The sequence below is a fragment of the Canis lupus genome, chromosome 11, assembly GCF_048164855.1.
Source record: "Canis lupus baileyi chromosome 11, mCanLup2.hap1, whole genome shotgun sequence".
Lineage (NCBI taxonomy): Eukaryota > Metazoa > Chordata > Mammalia > Carnivora > Canidae > Canis > Canis lupus.
Window position 1 is genome coordinate 56,849,517 of NC_132848.1, and position 18,402 is coordinate 56,867,918.

An 18,402-nucleotide genomic window follows, 5' to 3' on the forward strand; every position below is an offset into this window, starting at 1 on the left:
GATAGGCTATGGGATGTGGGTAGAAAGATGAAAGAGAATCAGATTTCAAGAAATTCACAGTCTGTTAGAGGAATCACCAATAGATGCAATTATGATAAACTAGGTGAACTGTTATGATAGAGACACATAATTACTTGGCCTGGGAATACTGAAGAACATTTAACCTACATCTCATATTTGACTATAATAAGAGAAAGCTAACCTTCAGTCAGAGTTGAGTAGTGATAGAAGTGTAAAGGAAAGCTGTGCTCCTAGGTTTTAGTGTTATGGTGATCATCACAAAGTTCATCATTTAATTATATTCTGTTTTCCATACACTGTTGTAAGATTGATATATGTAGGCTAGTGGTTAAAAGTATAGCTTCTGCAGTCAGATATTTTCATCTGTAAAACCTGTTTTACCATTGGCTTGGGCACATTTTTTTACCATTTTAAAACTTCATATTCCTTAATTTTAAAAGGTAAATGGTAATTGTTTCACTGCATATTCACACCATTTGGGTATTGAATGAAAAGATCTATATATGTTTAACACACTTTCTGTCATGTAGTCAATAAGTGATAGCTACCATCGTTGTTATTGTTACCATCATCATTATTATTTCTGCTCATAAATTGTATGTTTATTGTGGACATGATATAGTTTTTTTTAATAGTAGGTAATTTGGCAATAAGAAAATGTAACCAGCATTTGTTCTGGAGGAAAATTAAGAATGAGAAGGATTCCTGTGCTGGCCATTAGGTGAAGCATAGGAGCATATGAGGTAGAGGCTTTCTGAGCAGCTTGGAAAGAGAGCTGCATAAGAGAAAAGTGCCAGCCAAAGGATTCTCAACTTCTATAGAGGGCATAACACCTGGTCCAATATGATGCCCTTTTTATGGTTTTAACATTTGTCCAAAAATTTCCTGGCACTGTTCATTCGGGAGGTACAGCCTAATTCTCTTACCTTTGCATGTTGTGTGGCCTCATTAGAAGTCATTCACTTCTAGTAGACTATGGAGAAAATGACAACATGCAAATTCAGAGAGGTAATAAAAAGCCTCTGTAGATTTTGTCGAGCGTGTTCCTATTTGTTTTTCTCAGATCCCTCACAGTGTGAGGAAACTTGGGAGCCCAAGCAGGGGCTTGGCTGAGGTCTCCACCTAATAGCCAGGGTTGAACTGAGGTCTCCACCTAATAGCCAGGGTTGAACTGAGGCGTCCCAAGAATGTGGGACTGAGACCTTCCCTAGTCAAGCCTCTGGGCTGCAGCCTCGTGAAAGACCTGAGCCAGAACCAATCATCGAAGCAAGTACTCCAACTCCTATATTCTAATTGATCCCAATTTATCTTGTCTTGATGTAATCTCAGACACTTGCATCTCATCCATTTGGAGATTGTTACAAAGAAATTTTGAGATTCTCGTGAAACTAGTTTTCCTTCCCCTAGTATTGAGAGAATGCTTTTACCCTATTTAAATACCTTCCTCTCCGCCAGAATGCCACAAAACTTGTGCCCTTCTCAGTGTATCATATCAGGGATCACATGATATTCTTATGTCTCATGTTGGTGATGCTAACTTTGATCACTTAGTTCAGGTGGTTTATTCCAGGTTTTGCTACTATAAAGTTATTATTTTTCACTTTGTAATTAATAAATATTTGAGACAGTGCAAGTTTTCTGTTTTTGATCATACATTTGCCTAATAATTTAAACTTGGTATAATTATTACTATGGTGTTTGCCAAATGGTGATTTTTCTATTTCTATCATTATTTCTACATTTAATCATTGGAATTCTAGTATAAGGAAAACTATTCCCTTTTCCCCTCTAGCTTATTTATTTAATTAATTTTTTAGGATTTTGTTGGTACTATTTTTGTAACTGTTTCAAATAAAATATGAAACTGTTTCAAAATAAAAAGTTAGAAAATTTTTTAAATCATTAAAAAGTCACTTAATGTGTAGTCAAGGAAGCCTTTGAAGTGTCTTATAACTTTTATGTAGTGTAAGGCTACTTGTAAATTTAGATGTTTACAAGTGGTATGTGCATCACTGAAATAGAATTGAGATACTATTGTCAAGATCACCAATGACTCTGCCAATTTCAACAATATAATTTCTATTAAAGGATAAGCATATATAAAAGTTTGAGACAAATATTACAGTAGTTATCTCTTTAATTATTGCAATTTACCCTAGTATATTTCCTTCCAAAGTGAACATCTCCAAATTCTAAATAATGGACAAATTGATTTTTTTAAAAAAGAATCATATGTTGAGGAGTCTTTAATTTTATCACAGTTTTTCCAGTGTTGGTATGAGCATAAGGAATAGAGAAATGACCAAAATAAAAAGGTCTTAAACTTTTCATATTTTAATTTTTTAATCTTTATATTCAGGATACTATCAAAGAAACTAAAATTGATTGAACTTATATCATACTGCTGACACTATTATTCTATTTGTACATATATTAGACAACATTTATTGGTACTGATAGGTAGTTTCACTTATATTAGATTAATGGATCCTCAACACAACTATTATGGTGTGTATTATCTCTATTTTATAGATGAAAACATGAACTTAGTTATCTTTTCTATGTCTCCCTGATAGAACTATGAGGATTGTGATTTGGTAACCACATTGTTTCTCTTTTGTGTCACAATATCTTAGTCTATATTTCAATAAAAAGCCATGTTTAAATTGTGACGTATTTTTGAGATTGTAATAATTATTCTCTATATTTTGTCTTTGTTTTCTAGTACTTTTTCTTTTACTAAGTTTTTTGTTCTTTATTTCAAAATAATTTAATATTGTAGTTTCTTACCTAAAGCCAAAATTGGAACAAGTCCATTTTCTTGAAATCTAGTTTTGATGCGGCTGTTTCACAAGGATAAAAATAAAAAGGCAATGAAGATCTCCATTATTGTATTTAGGATTACTTGACATTATTAGAAACTGACTATTCGGGGTAGCCCCGGTGGTGCAGCAGTTTAGCGCCGCCTGCAGCCCGGGGCGTGATCCTGGAGACCCTGGATCAAGTCCCATGTGGGGCTCTCTGCGTGGAGCCTGCTTCTCCCTCTGCCTGTGTCTCTGCCTCTCTCTGTGTGTGTGTCTCTATGAATAAATAAATAAAGTTTTTAAAATAAAAAAAAGAAAGAAACTATTCTTAGTAAAGTTTGGTTTTTATTCTTTATAATATATTAAACATATTGCCATTTATTTTGCCAAGTAACATGTAAGAGGAAAAATAAGCTGAAAATGTTTTCCTTTAGCTGCAATGTTAGTAGCTCTCTCTATTTTCAACTGATCAGCATTATTGGCAAAAAGTTGCCCTGGTGATGGCCCTTGGCTTTGTTTTGGCAAGGAGATCTCAGAAAGATTTCCCAATTAGTTTGGATGCAATGAAAAGTGATGAAGCAGCATAGCTGGCTGGATATATGGGACAGGAATACATATTAAATAGAATTCATGTTGTACAATACACTTTCAAAAGAAATATGCTTATTTGTACAACTAGACGTGCAATACCCTAATACTTTCCTTTCCAAATGATGTATGATCGTCTGTAGTCATCTGCATTGTTTACTAGCTGAAAATATTATAAGGAAAATGTGACAGTGAATTTCTTGTGTCAAATTGATTGGCCATGGAGCTTCTGGATTAAACATTATTCTGGGTGTGTTTGTAAGGGTGTTTCTGAATGCAAATGGTATTTGAATATGTGGACGCTATTGCCATCTCCAATGTGAGTGGGTATTATCCAGTCTTTTGAGAGCCTGAACAGAACAAAAGGCTGCAGGAAGGAGAAATTAATTCTCTATTTTTGCCTTACTGATTGAACTAAAGAATCTCACCTTATTTTCTCTGGCCTTCACACTGGAATTTATATCATCGTCTCTTCTGGTTTTCAGGCCATTGGATTTGGACTGAATTATACCACTGGCTTTCTTGGGTTTCCGGCTTGCAAATGGCAGATTGTGGGAGTTTGTGGTCTCCGTAATTGTGTGAGCCAGCTCCTCACAATAATTTCAATCTAATAAACACATATATATGTGCAATATTTTTATCATTTATATATTCTATACACATACACATTATATATAATACATGATAGATGATAGATGATAGATATAGATAGATAGATAGATAGATAGATAGATAGATATCTTACTGGTTTATGTCCCCTGAGAACCTTGACTAATACAGGCAGGAACAAAATATTTTAAAACAAATGATCTATAGCTCTTTGAACACAATTGCTATCCAATAAATATTTATTGACGCTGACTAATGCCTTTGTCTGGAGTCAGTGAATTGATGTGCAGTACCTTCAAGAATTGAAGTTATTGTGGATTAAATCTGAAGAGTTATTCATAGCATCCTGGCAAATGCCCTGGTTTTCCCTTCTTTGTTCTGTTTCTATCTGCATTACCTTATGTTTTCATTTTTTAAAACTGCAGGACTCTGATGACACTGTTCCATTCCCATGTATAGCCCAGCAAACCTTTTAGAGCTAAATGAGCAAAGACATGAATCAGATCATTAAGCAGATGCTGGCTCTGGGTCTGAAAGAAATGGACAACCTAGGTTATAAATATTAATTGGACAAAATAGCAGTCAGGCAACACTCCTAATTTTGAAAAATGTGCAATAACAAAGGGTGTTATAAGTACAAGTTAAATAAGCCACTCTGAAGACATCCTCTGAGAAAAATTCCACATAAAAATGCACAGAATTGTAACTTGTTAGAGTAATTAGAAATACTCTGATTTTCCAAAGTATTTTTAGGATAGACACCTCACTTTCCCTTTTAATTCAATCAATTTAGAATGTCTATTCAGGAGTAATGTCAGTAAGAAATCAGAATAGGAAATCTCAGCCTTTATCTCCCACAGAAACACCAATTTAACAACAACATATGGACCAAAATACTTTTCTGAGAATTTTTGAATCCAGTTAAGAAGTTACAGTACTTCAGACAAGCACAAAATTAAAAAAAAAAAAAAAAGCTACATTGAAATTGGGAAAAAAAGCAATCTCACTCTACCCCTGTCACCCCCTTCTCTAAACCAGCACAGCTCAGTGACTTAGTCTATGACTTCTCTCTCAAGGAAAAAGAAAAAGTGGAATGTGCATCCAGTGCCCCTGGACTCTCTGTGAACTGCCTGCAAGAATAGTTTCTGTCTTTTTTTTTTTAATAGTTTCTGTCTTACGTCACCAGGAGTATTAACAGAACTAGCATCATTTTGGCAGCTAAGAACAAGGAAAGATGCAGTGGCTTGCTGCTGCCGGCAGTGGTGTGCAAGATTGGGAGAATGTACAGAATCTGAGGCATAGAATCTGGGAGAGCGTCACGGACCATGCCTCCAACATTCTGGTTTTATTATTTATTTATTTTTTATTTTTAAATTTTTTTTAAAGATTTTATTTATTTATTCATGAAACAGAGAGAGAGAGAGAGAGGCAGAGACACAGGCAGAGGGAGAAGCAGGCTTCATGCAGGGAGCCTGATGTGGGACTCGATCCTGGGTTTCCAGGATCACGCCCTGGGCTGAAGGCAGCACTAAACCGCTGAGCCACTGGGGCTGCCCACATTCTGGTTTTTAGGTATATTTCCAAAGGTCTGGTTTCTGTCTTGCCACACTTGGAGAGCTGATTAGATGAGCATTGGTTTCAATGCCTAGGGACAGTAAAAAGAAAGGGAAAAGACAGAAAGCCTGCTATATATACCCTACACTATTCTACAAAATTGGGACAAAGTGCAGAACCTGAGGCTTCTTTCCCAGAAGGGAGGAAGAGAAGTGGAACGTGCTCCAACAACCTGGGTCACAGTGGACTAGTCAGATGCCCACGGGAACAAGAGATTATGAGCTCCTGAAAAAAAGTTAAAATTCTTAAATCCCTATAATTAGGAATTTACACACAAAAGTCCAGAGAAAATACATCCATGAAAAGGGTTTGAAAAACTCCCAGAGTGTCTAGCACAGATGACTGGTGACTATCTTTCCCAGTTGAAGCCAGTTGGTAAAGACTGGGAAGAACAGCTGTTTCTTCAAATATGTAGATATCAACACAGAGCTACAAGGAACAAAGGGAATCATAGAAACATGACCTGATCAAAGGAACAAATAAATCTGCAGTAGCCCAACCTAAAGTAATGGAGATCTATTTATTATTTGACAAAGAATTAAAAATAATCAAAGAAGCTGATTTGTAAGAGAATTATAAGTGAATTTTAAGAGAACACAGATAATTAAATTAAATTAAGAAAATGATACATGAACAAAATGAGAATATTAACAAAAAGGTATGATTATGAAAAGGAACCAAAGAGAAATTTGGAGCTGAACAGTATAGTAATTGAACTGAAAAATATCACTGGAATTATATAACAATTGGCTTTATCAACCAGAGGAAAGAATAAGCAAACTAGAAGACAAGTCATTTGAAACCATCCAGTACTAGGAGCAAGAAAGAAAAAAAAATAGAGAAGAGTGAAGAAAGCCTAAAGAACTTTCAGAATACCCACAAGCCATGGATGCGTGTTTCCAAACCTGGGGAGGAAACTGGACATTCAGATTCATGAGGTCAAAAAACTCCAAATATGATGTATCCAAATAACTCTATCCCAAGATCATCATAATCAAAGACAAAGAATTTTGAAAACTATGAGAGAGAAACAACTCATCATATACAGGGGCACCCCCATAAAACAATCCGATTTCTCAGTAGAAACCTTGAAAGTCAGAAGAGCTATGGATGATATATGATATATTTAGAGTGCTGAAGAAAAAAACTAGAATACTCTATGTGAATGAGTGAATAAGAATACTATATGTGAAAAAACTGTCCTTCAAAATAATAAAGAGAAAAAAAACTTTCCAGACAACCAAAAACTGAAGGAATTCATCACCTTTAGATTTGATTTACAAATAATGCTGCAGGGTGTCCTTCAGGTTGAAATAAAAGCCATTGTACAACACAAAAGCATATGAAAGTGCAAAGCTCACTGGTCTAGGTAAATATATAAACAAATACAGAATACTATAATGCTGTAATGCATCTGCATAAGTCACTTTTAAGTCTAGCATAAGAGTTAAAATACAGAAGTATTAGAATAACTACTATTACAAAAATATGTTAATAATATGTACACAATATAAAAGGATGTAAAGTATGGCATCAGTACCATAAAGTGTGTGGAAATAGAAGGAAAATTGTAGAGTTTTATATGCAGTTGAAGTTGTTTAACAGTTTAAAATAGACCATTATAATTATAAGATAGCTTATGTAAGCCATATGGTAGCCAAATACCTATAGGAGACACACAAAATTAGGGGGAGAGGAGAGGATCAAAATATGTCCTAGAAAAATTGAGTGATTCACAAAGAAAGAGAGGACAAAAGGGACAAAAAACTACAAGAAAGATATAAAACTGCAATAGTAAGTCCTTCCCTATTGATAATTGTTTAAACATAAAGGAATTAAATTTTCCAATAAAATATAGAGTAGATGAATGGATTTAGAAAATTGAAACCTAAGTATATGCTTGTCCATAAAAGAATCACTTTAGCTTTAAGGACCACATGGGCTAAAAGTGAATGGATAGAAAAAGATACTATATGTAAATGGTAACCAAAAGGTAGTATATTTACCTCAGACAAAACAGACTTTAAGTGAAAACTGTCACTGACCAAAAGAAGATCATTATATAATGAAAAAGTGCTCAATTCACATCAGGAAGATGTAAATTTGTAAAAATATATGCACCCAACATCAGAAAACCTAAATATATAAAGCAAATATTGATGGATATGAAGGAGAAATAGACAGCAATACAATAGTACTAGGAGACTTCAATACCCCACATTCAACAGTGAATAAAACACCCAGACAGAAAATCAATAAGAAAACAGCCCACTTGAATGACCCTGTAGATCAAATAGACCCAAGGCACTTATATAGAACATTCCAACCACCAACAGCAGAATGCACATTCATCTCAAGTGCATGTGAAACATGTTTTAGGATAGATGAGCTTAGGTAACAACAACAACAACAAAACTTTAGAAGGTTGAAATTATACCAATTAACTTCCACAATGCAATAAAACTAGATCAATAACATAAGGACAACTAGAAAATTCATTGATATATGACAACACACTCTTCAAAAATCAATACATCAAAGAAGAAATAAAAAATTTAACAAATATCCTGAGGAAAATGAAAATAATGATACAACATACCAAAATTTATGGAATGCAGTAAAATCCTTCTAGGAGAGAAGTTTACAGTACTAAACAGCTACATTAAATATATATATTTCGAACAAAAACTTTGCACACAAAGGACTAGAAAAAATAACAAACTAGCCCAAATTGAACAAAAGGAAAGATAAGAAGTATTAAAGTATAAATGAAATAGGAAAAAAAAAAACAGGAAAAACACAAAACTAAGGATCTGTTTTTGAAACAAAGAGCAAAGAGACTGAACAATTAAATGACAACAAATTGGATAACCTACAAGAAATGGATAAATTGCTAGAAACATACAACCAACCAAGACTGGATCATGAAGAAAAAGATAAAATCATGAACAAATAGAAAATCTGAAGAAAAAATAATAAGAAGGTGAGTCAGTAATCAAAAACTTCCCAACAAAGATAAACCCAGGCGCAGGTTAATTCTATTAAACATTTAAGAAAGCATTAATACATCACAGTTATATGTCAAATAAATTTCAGTTTAAAAAAACCAGAAACCTTTATTACATGTGCTTTAAACAATCCTTTTAATGCATTACAGAAAAGATATTCATTCTGTGAAATAATGCTCATGTCAAAGTAGCTTGCACAGAACATTCATATACTCATGGTTAATACAAAAAAAATGAATTAAGAATTATTCTTCTCAAACTCTTCTAAAAAATTGAAAGGGAGAAAATACTTCAAACTTATTTTACAGTGTTAGAATTACTCTGATAACAAAGCCCGATAAGGGAACTACACAAGAAAAGAAAATTATAGTCCAATCTCCTTTGGACATAGGTGCAAACATTTTCAACAAAATATTGATAAACAGAATTCAACACCACGTAGAGTGGATAATACTCTGTGATCAAGTGGGATTTATCCCTGGGATGCAAGAATGTGATACATCACGTTAATAGAATGAAAGATAAAAATATGATCATCTCAATAGACACAACAAAAGCACTAGACAAAGTATAACATCTTTTCCTCAACACAGCAAAAGTCATATATGATAAACTGTCAGCTAACATCATCCACAACTGTGAAAGGGTTGAAATATTTTTTCCTAAGATCAGGAAAAACACCAGGGGGTCAATTCTCACCACTCCTATTTAACATAGTACTGGAAGTGCAAGCCAGAACAATAAGGCAAGAAAATAAAATAAAAGGCATCTAAACTGAAAGGAAGGGCAGCCCCAGTGGCTCAGCAATTTAGTGCCACCTTCAGCCAGGGGTGTGATCCTGGATTCCTGGGATCGAGTCCCATGTTGGGCTCCCTGCTTGGAGCCCGCTTCTCCCTCTGCCTGTGTCTCTGCCTCTCTCTCTCTCTCTGTCCCTCATGAATAAATAAATAAAATCTTTAAAAATAAATAAATAAACTGAAAGGAAGAAGTAAAAATTGTCTCTGTTTGAAGATAACATGGTCTCATACAGGTACACCTCATTTTATTGTGCTCACTTTATTGCACTTTTCAGATATTGCTTTCTTCCCTGACAAATTGAAGATTTGTGGCAACCCTGAATTGAACAAGTCTACCAGCACCATTTTTCCAACAATATTTGCTTAAATCATGTCTCTGTATCACATTTTGGTGATTCTCACAATATTTCAAACTTTTTCATTATTATTGCATTTGTTACAGTGATCTGTGATCAGTGATCTTCTCTGTTACTTTTAGAATTGTTTGAGGTGCCATGAACCATGCCTATATAAAACTGTACTTAATTGATAAATGATGTGTGTGTTTTAACTACTCAGGCAACCCACTATTCTCCATTTCTTTCCCTTTCTGTGGTCCCCCTATTCCCTAAGACACAACAGTATTCAAATCAGGCTAAATAACAACCCTACAATGGCCTCTTAGTGTTCAGGTCATACATCTCTCACTTTAAATCAAAAGCTAGAAATGATTAAGCTTAGTGAAGAAGGCATGTCAAAAGCCGAGATAAGCCAAAAGCTAGGCCTCTTGTGCCAGTCAGCCAAGTTGCGAATCCAAAGGAAAAGTTCTTAAAGGAAATTAAAAGTGCTACTCCAGTGAACACATGAATGATAAGAAAGGAAAACTGCCTTATTGCTGATACAAAAAAAATTTTTTTTATTTATGATAGTCACACACACACACAGAGAGAGAGAGAGAGAGAGAGAGGCAGAGGAAGAAGCAGGCTCCATGCACCAGGAGCCTGACGTGGGATTCGATCCTGGGTGTCCAGGATCGCGCCCTGGGCCAAAGGCAGACGCTAAACCGCTGCGCCACCCAGGGATCCCCCAAAATTTTTTTTTAGCAATCTGGATACATCAAACTGCTTGCAACATCCCCTTTAACAAAGCTTAATCCAGTGCAAAGACCTAACTCTGAGATGTTTGAGAGAAGTGAGGCAGCTGCAGAAGAAAAGTGTGACACTAGCAGAGGTAGGTCGGTGAGGTTCAAGGTAAGAAGCCATCTCCTATAATATAAAAATACAAGGTAAAGCAGGAAGTGCTGATGCAGAAGCTGCAAAAAACCATCTAGAAGATTTAGCTAAGATAATAAATGAAGGTGGCTACACTAACCACCAGATTTTCTCTGTAGACTAAAAGCCTTTGGTTGGAAGAAGATGCCATCTTGGACATTTGTAGCTAGAGAAGACAAGCCAATGCCTGGCTACAAACAAACCTTCAAGGACAGATTGACTCTCTTGTTAGGAGCCTATGTAACTGATCACTTTAGGTTGAGACCAGTGCTGATTTACCATTTAAAAAATTCAAGAACCCTTAAAAAATTATGCTAAATCCACTCTGCTTGCATTTTATAAATGGAATAGAACATCTTAGATGACAGCACATCTGTTTACAACATGGTTTACTCAATATTTTAAGCCCCCATCCCCCACCCCCTCCTGGTAGAGATTTACTGTTCAGGAAAAAAGTTCCTTTCAAAATATCACTGCCCGTTGACAATGCCTCTGTGCACCTTGGCACTCTGATGGAGGTATACAATGATATTAATGATTATTTTCATGCCCGCTGATACAACATCCACTCTGCAGCACATGGATTAAAGAGCCATTTTGACTTTTAAGCCTCAGTACCTAAAATAAATGAATTTCTTAAGGGCTATAGCTGCCACAGATAGTGATTCCTCTGGTGGATTTGGGCAGAGTAAATTGAAAACCTCTGGAAAAGAGTCACCAGTCAAGATACTATTAAGAACATTTGTGATTCATGAAAAGAAGTCAAAATACCAACATTGACAGGTGTCTGGAAGAGGGTGAATCCAGTCCTCACGGATGCTTTCAGGAGTTTATGACTTCAGTGGAGGAAGTAACTGCAGATGTGGTGGAAATAAGAGAACTAGAATTAGAAGCGGAGCCTGAAGATGGGACTGAATGGCTGCGATCTCAGGATCAAACTTGAACAGATAGTTTCTTCTTATGGGTGAGCAAACAAAGTGTTTTCTTGAGATGTATCCTCCTCCTTGTGACAACGCTGTGAAGATTATTGAAAAGGCAACAGAGGATTTAGAACATTACATAAACTAAAAAAAAAAAAAAAGAACATTACATAAACTGAGTTGGTAAAGCATGGTAGAGTTTGAGAAGACTAACTCCAATTCTGAAAGCATTTCTAACCCAAGTAAAATGCTATCAAATGCATCACATGCTACAGAGAAAGCCTTTATGAAAGGGATAGTCAATGAGTGCGGCAGACTTCATTGTTGCGTTATTTTAAGAAATTGCCGCAGCCACCTCAGCCTTTAGCAATCACTATCCTGATCAGTCAGGAGCTGTCAACATCAAGGAGGCATCCTCCACAAGGAAAAAGAATAGGACTTGCTGAAAGCTCAGATAATGGTTAGCAAATTTTAGCATAATGTATCTTTTTATGAAGGCATGCACATTGTGTCTTGGAAATAATGCTATTGCACACTTAATAGGCTATTGTATAGTGTCAACATAGATTTTATATGCACTGAGAAACCAAAAAAAAATTTCTTTTGAATCACTTGATTGTGATATTTGCTTTATTCTATTGGTCTGGAAGTGAATCACAGTATCTCCAAAGTATGCCTATATGTATAATATCATGTCATCTGTGAGTAGTGACAGCTTTACTTCTGCGCAATTTAGGTGACCTTTTTTCCTTGCTTAATTACTGTGACTAGGATTTTCATATCTATGTTGAATAAAAGTGTTGAGGGTGGCCATCCTTTTCCTTATCTTAGAGAAAAAGCTTTCAGTTTTTCACTCTGAAGTACAATGTTAGCTGTTAGCCTTTATTACATTGAGGCATGTTCTTTCTGTGCCCACTTTGTTAAGAGTTTTTATTATAATTGTTGAATTTTGTCAAATGCCTTTTATGCATTTATGGAGCTGATCATCTAATTTTAATCCTTTGTTTTGTTAATTTGGTATATCACATTGTTTTGTGAATATTTATCCTTGAATCTCTAGAATAAATCCCACTTGATCATGGTATATGATTCTTTAATTTATTGCTGAAATCGGTTTGCTAATATTTTGTTAAGGATTTTTGCATCTATGTTCATCAGGGATATTGGCTTTTGATTTCCTTTTTCTTTGTGGGGGATATCTTTGTCTGATTTTGGTATCAGGGTAATGTTGACTTCATTAAATGAATTTTTAAGCATTCTTTCCTCTTCAGTTTTTTTGGAATAATTCCAGGAGGATAGGTATCCTATTTCTTTTGGTCATATTTGTTTTTTCTAAGGGTTTATCTAATGGGATCATAATATGGAGTCTTTGGCTTCTTTCACTAAGCATAATATTTTATGTTTATTTGTGTTGTTTTTTGTTTAAATAGTTGCTTCTTTAAAGTCTGAATATTGTTCTTTTCTCTGGATTTAAAACAGTATGTTCATTAACCTGTTGATAGGCATTTAGGATGTTTCTAGTTTTGAGTCATTACAAATAATGCTGCTATAAAAATTTAGTTCATCTTTGAACATAGGTCTTTCTTTCTTTCTTTCTTTCTTTCTTTCTTTCTTTCTTTCTTTCTTTCTTTCATAAATGCTTAGGAAAGAAATTGCTGAGCTTATATGGTGAGTATGTATTTAAGTATGTAAGAGACTTTCAAACTGTTTTCCATAGTATTGTGACATTTCACAATCCCACCAGCAACAGAACTCCATCTGCTACACATCTTTATTGATCCTTGTATTGTCAGGCACTTTAATTTTAGTCATTCTAATGGAAGTATAGAAGCATCTCATTGTGGTTCTAATTTACATTTACCTGATGATTAATGGTGTTGAGCATCTCTTTTTGTTTATCACCTTTGGATAAGCATTTATTCAAATCTTGCCTATTTTTATTGGGTTGGTTGTATTTTTATTAAATTGTAAGAGCTCTTTATGTCTGAATATAAATATTTGTCATATATATGCAGTGTAATTATTATTATTATTGCTTTTATCCTATAGATTTTCATTTTCTTGATAGTCTTTTCATTTTTTGGAAAAAGTCTAATTTACCTTTTTTTTTTTTTTTTCCTTTTATGATCTTTTTCCAGAACAGAAGATCTACCTGGGAAATCTTAGCATAACCCAATGTCATGAAGATTTTCTCTATTTTCTTCTACAAGAAACCTTTTATAGTTTTAGCCTCTAGTCTTAGGATGGTGATGGACATTGACCTAATTTTTACATATGGGGTGATGATCAAAGTTCATTTCTTTTCAAAATAGATATGCAATGGTTCCATTACCAAATATTGAAACTGCTGTCCCTTACTCACTAAATAATATCGTATGTTTGCTGAAAACCAATCACTATGTATGTATATATCAAAACTATATTTAATCCCACTGGTCTCACCACACTGTCTAGATTATTACAGCTTTATAGTTGTCTTGAAATCAGGCAGAAGTCTTCCAATTGTGTTCTCCTTTTTAATAATTATTTTAGCTATTTTAGATTTTTTGCATTTCCATAGAAATATTAGAATCAGCTTGCAAATTCCTTTCAAAATGTTTGTAGGGTGATGGGGAGATTGCATTACACCTATAAATTAATTTAGAAAAAAACTCAAATTTTAACAGTATTGAGTCTTCTTAAAGTTAGAATAGTATATCTCTATTTAGGATTTCTCAATTGTAATTCAGTCAAACTATCATTTTCAATGACTTATACTGTTTAGATCTGCTAGATATATAATGAATTTCTAGAATAAATCTCTCAAATCTTACTTTTTTTGGTAGCCACACAAGTGAAATAATTATATTTCCTGTCTTTTAACTAGTAAATCACTATGAAGTTCTGAGTCTTAGGGACTGAATACACTAAACATATTTCTAAATATGAGAAATGATGAAATTCTACTTGGTGGGGAATATGGCATTTGAACTCTTGTAAGCTAGATGGTCAGTTTTTACTTGATTCACATTTACTGAGTACCTCCTGTACATTAGGCATTTTTTAGATGCTAGAGTTCAGATGCTTAGTTAGCCAAGACCAAATTTTCATACTGTGGTGCTTTAATTCTGAACTTTTATGTTGATACAGCACCAACTGATATGTCAAGTTGATTATATAACCAGGTAGTAACAATTCAAAGCAAATCATGGAGCAAGATTAAATCATTAATATATGGAACAAAAAGGTACTCTGAAGATTATACTTATTAATGGAGAAGAGGCTTTAAAATTATAGTCATATAAATATTATCAGCTTCATATAGAGCTATGTATTAATATTTTGAAATCAGTAATGGAGTAGTAATTTGAAAATCTGAAATTGAAAGGATGGATGGCTCTAAAACATCATTTATATCTCAATGATAACATTGAGGGAAAACTTTGATAGCAAACTCATTTAAAACCTATCTGACAACATTAATCATTAAAATGACCTTAATTATACAACCTTAAAGTTTGAGAATACAGAATAAAATGTACTGGAAATTATAATGTGATTCACCCTGGGTTTGGCTTTAGATTCTAAAAAGGTTGTTGTAGTAATTCAACTAAAATTTTGTTTGAGCTATGCCTAATTGATGTGAATCACTAAATGTGATTGGTGAGAGTGGATGTTTCACTGTATATTTCTGGCTTCAGTGATTTACAATTAAACTTCCTGAAAAACATAAAACTGAATGGCATTTTTTATTGAGAGCTGGGGAAATGCAACAAAATACTTTTAAAAAAGTCATATCATCCTTGATGCTATGGATTTTATTTATTTGTTTGTTTGTTTGTTTTTAATGCTGTAGACTTTAAAGAGATAAATTTTAATGTTGCTAACATCATCTCCTAAAAATAGCCCTCCATTACTAACTGTAAGAATATTTTGGAAGGCAAAATTTGAAATTCAATTAGGAATATACTTTTAAATGAATATTTATTACTTAGTGTACATAATATTTTATTACATAAATTATTATATTTAGTCCTCTTAGCAACCTAATAAATGGTATTACCACCATCCACTTCATAAAGAAGAAATAAAGTTGAGGAAAATTAATTTATTCTTACTGTTTCACAGCTGGTAAGAGAGAGAGCTGGCACTTGAGTTCAGGCACACCTAGATTTGAAGTTCATGTTCTTCCACCTTGCACAACTCTGTGCAACAGTTAATGCACAGGGAATGACAAACAGTAGAGCTTATGGAATTTTATCCTTCTAAAAATGAATGTTTCCAAAATAAATGTAAAGCCATATCATTATATAGTACATGATGGAATGTTGTTGGTTGGTTACCTTAGTTTCTTCTCTTAAGGAATTAGAAATTTCTTAAGCGCTATTACCCATTTTAAAAAGGAATATTTCTGACTGTCTTGTGGTTTAAATACTTTTGGTTAAGTTATTGGAATAAGTTCAAGCTAATTGTAAAAGCACAAGGATAACAATGCTAACAAGCTTTGTATCACCGTTGCTACTGAACCAGCACAAAAAAATGCTATCAATGCTTTAAATGGGGAAAAAATAAAATTAAGAATATATATTAATATACTGCCATGAGAAAATCGAATAATAATCACAACGTTAAAGCACAATAAAAAAGACATAAAATAGAAATTTTGAGGTCCAAAATAATAAGAATATAGAATAAATTTTATTAAGCCTTAAATAACACTGAAGTGCTTATTATTCTAAAAATCAAAAATATTGAATTTAAACTTATTACATCTGTGGATAATGAAATAGTTCTTGTTGCCATTTTGGAGAGGCAGTTAAGTTGAAATGTTTTTAAATTTGAGGAAAAAGATTGATGAAAATGGGGAAATGAGTTACATTTTAGATTAAATGTAATATATTCAGGGAAGGATCTTAAGATACTTTTATTGCTCCAAATAAGATTTATAAGGGGCTGAGAATAGACTAGCGCAGATCCATCAATAGCACATTATCAGCAGGAGATACTTTTTAACATAGCTCTGAAGATTAAGGAAGGACACACAGAAAGTTAAAGAAGATATTCAGAAGAATAACAGGAGAGTAGATTTATATGGTAACTTTCATAAAGTAATGACTTTGAAGTGCCTTTAAAAAGAGAAAGATAGCAAGTCAACTGTTTTTCATGTATATTTAAAAGAATAGGTCCAACGGCCCAGGAATAGGAAATTGTGGAGGAGAGAGCTGCTTCTTCACAGTACACAGGGAAAAAAAGGGGGAGATATGTCTAGATTTATACCAATCAAGCATCAATGATCTGTGTTAGACTGCTGAACAAGACTTGCTAAATAAATGGAAGCAAAATTTTAGAAGTTCAGGGCAAACACAGATGTGTTCCATATCTCTCCCCTGGTCATAGGAAATAGTATTAGCAAAATAGAAAACTAACTCAGTTTCTTGGAAATGATGGAATAAATTAGTATTGACATTTCCTTCCAGTTGCAGTAGGTACAATATTTTGCTTGGAAACACACTTAAGTTCTGTCCACTTCTCATCTGATCTCTCATTTTAGTCTAAGTCTCATGATTTGTCTGGAAGGCAAAGGCTGGCTGGCTGAGGCTTGGAGTTCTCAGTAGCAGCAACTGTCCCATTTTATAAGCCACACTATGTAGTGATTTTATGATGGAATAGTCTAATCAGAACAGTTCAAAAATCATTTCAGTAGTGAAGTGTAGCAGGGTGAGGATTTAAGTTTATAGACTCAAAAAATAAAAGCTTAAATTGTTTTTTATTGTGGTCAGAGCACTTAACTTGCAATGTACCCTCTTAAAATTTTAAGTGTGCAATATGGCATTGTTGACTATAGGTATGATACTGTACAACAGATCTCTATAATGTATTCATCTTGTTTAATTTAAACTTTATGCCTTTTGATGGATAGCTCTTCATTACACTCCTGGAAACCATCATCTCACTCTGATTATTTTGATAGCTCTTTTAAGTGGAATCATGCAGTGTTTGACTCTGTGTCTGGCTCTTTTTACTTAGCATAACGTTCTCAAAGTTCTTGCATGTTGTCACATAATGCAGGATTTCCTTCTTTTTAAAAGCTGAATAATATTCCAGTGCATATATATCTCATTTTCTTTATCCATTCATCTGTTGAAGTATATTTAAATGATTTCTCTATTTTGACTATTATGAATAGTGTTGCAAAGAACATGTGAGTGTTAGTATTTCTTTGAGATCCTGAAATTAATTCTTTTGGGTAAATACCCAGAAGTAGGATTTCTGAAATCTGCTTTTACAGAATTGAAAAATCTTTTCAATGTCCAGTTCAATATTTCAGTTTTCTAAACTCTCAATTTTGAGTACCCTTTCTCAGAGTCCCTTGCCAGCTCCTGCGCAGAGCACAACTCCAGGCAAGCCCTATACAAAGACCATGCTGCATAAAGTGTCTCCCAAACCTCTGCAATGCAGTGCCCTGCCATCTTGTCAGGATGAGAAAAATAACCTCAGTCAGCTTGGGACTGCTAACCTTATGCCCTATACTCTCTGACATTGTCTCTAAATAAAAGAGAATGGGGATCAACATCTGACATTTTGTGTGTTGTTTGCCCATGTTCATATCTCTAAAATATCGTCTCATGGTTCTTTGCTCAGTGATCCTTGCAAATTGCTGGTGTGTGGGAAATCCTGTGAAGAAGGATATGCCAGGCCCTCTGTTGGAGGTAGGGGTGAAATTACAGTTTATAACTGACTGACAATAAGGTTGTGTGTGTGTGTGTGTGTGTGTGTGTGTGTTTGTATTTTTTTTTTAACATTAGAACTCT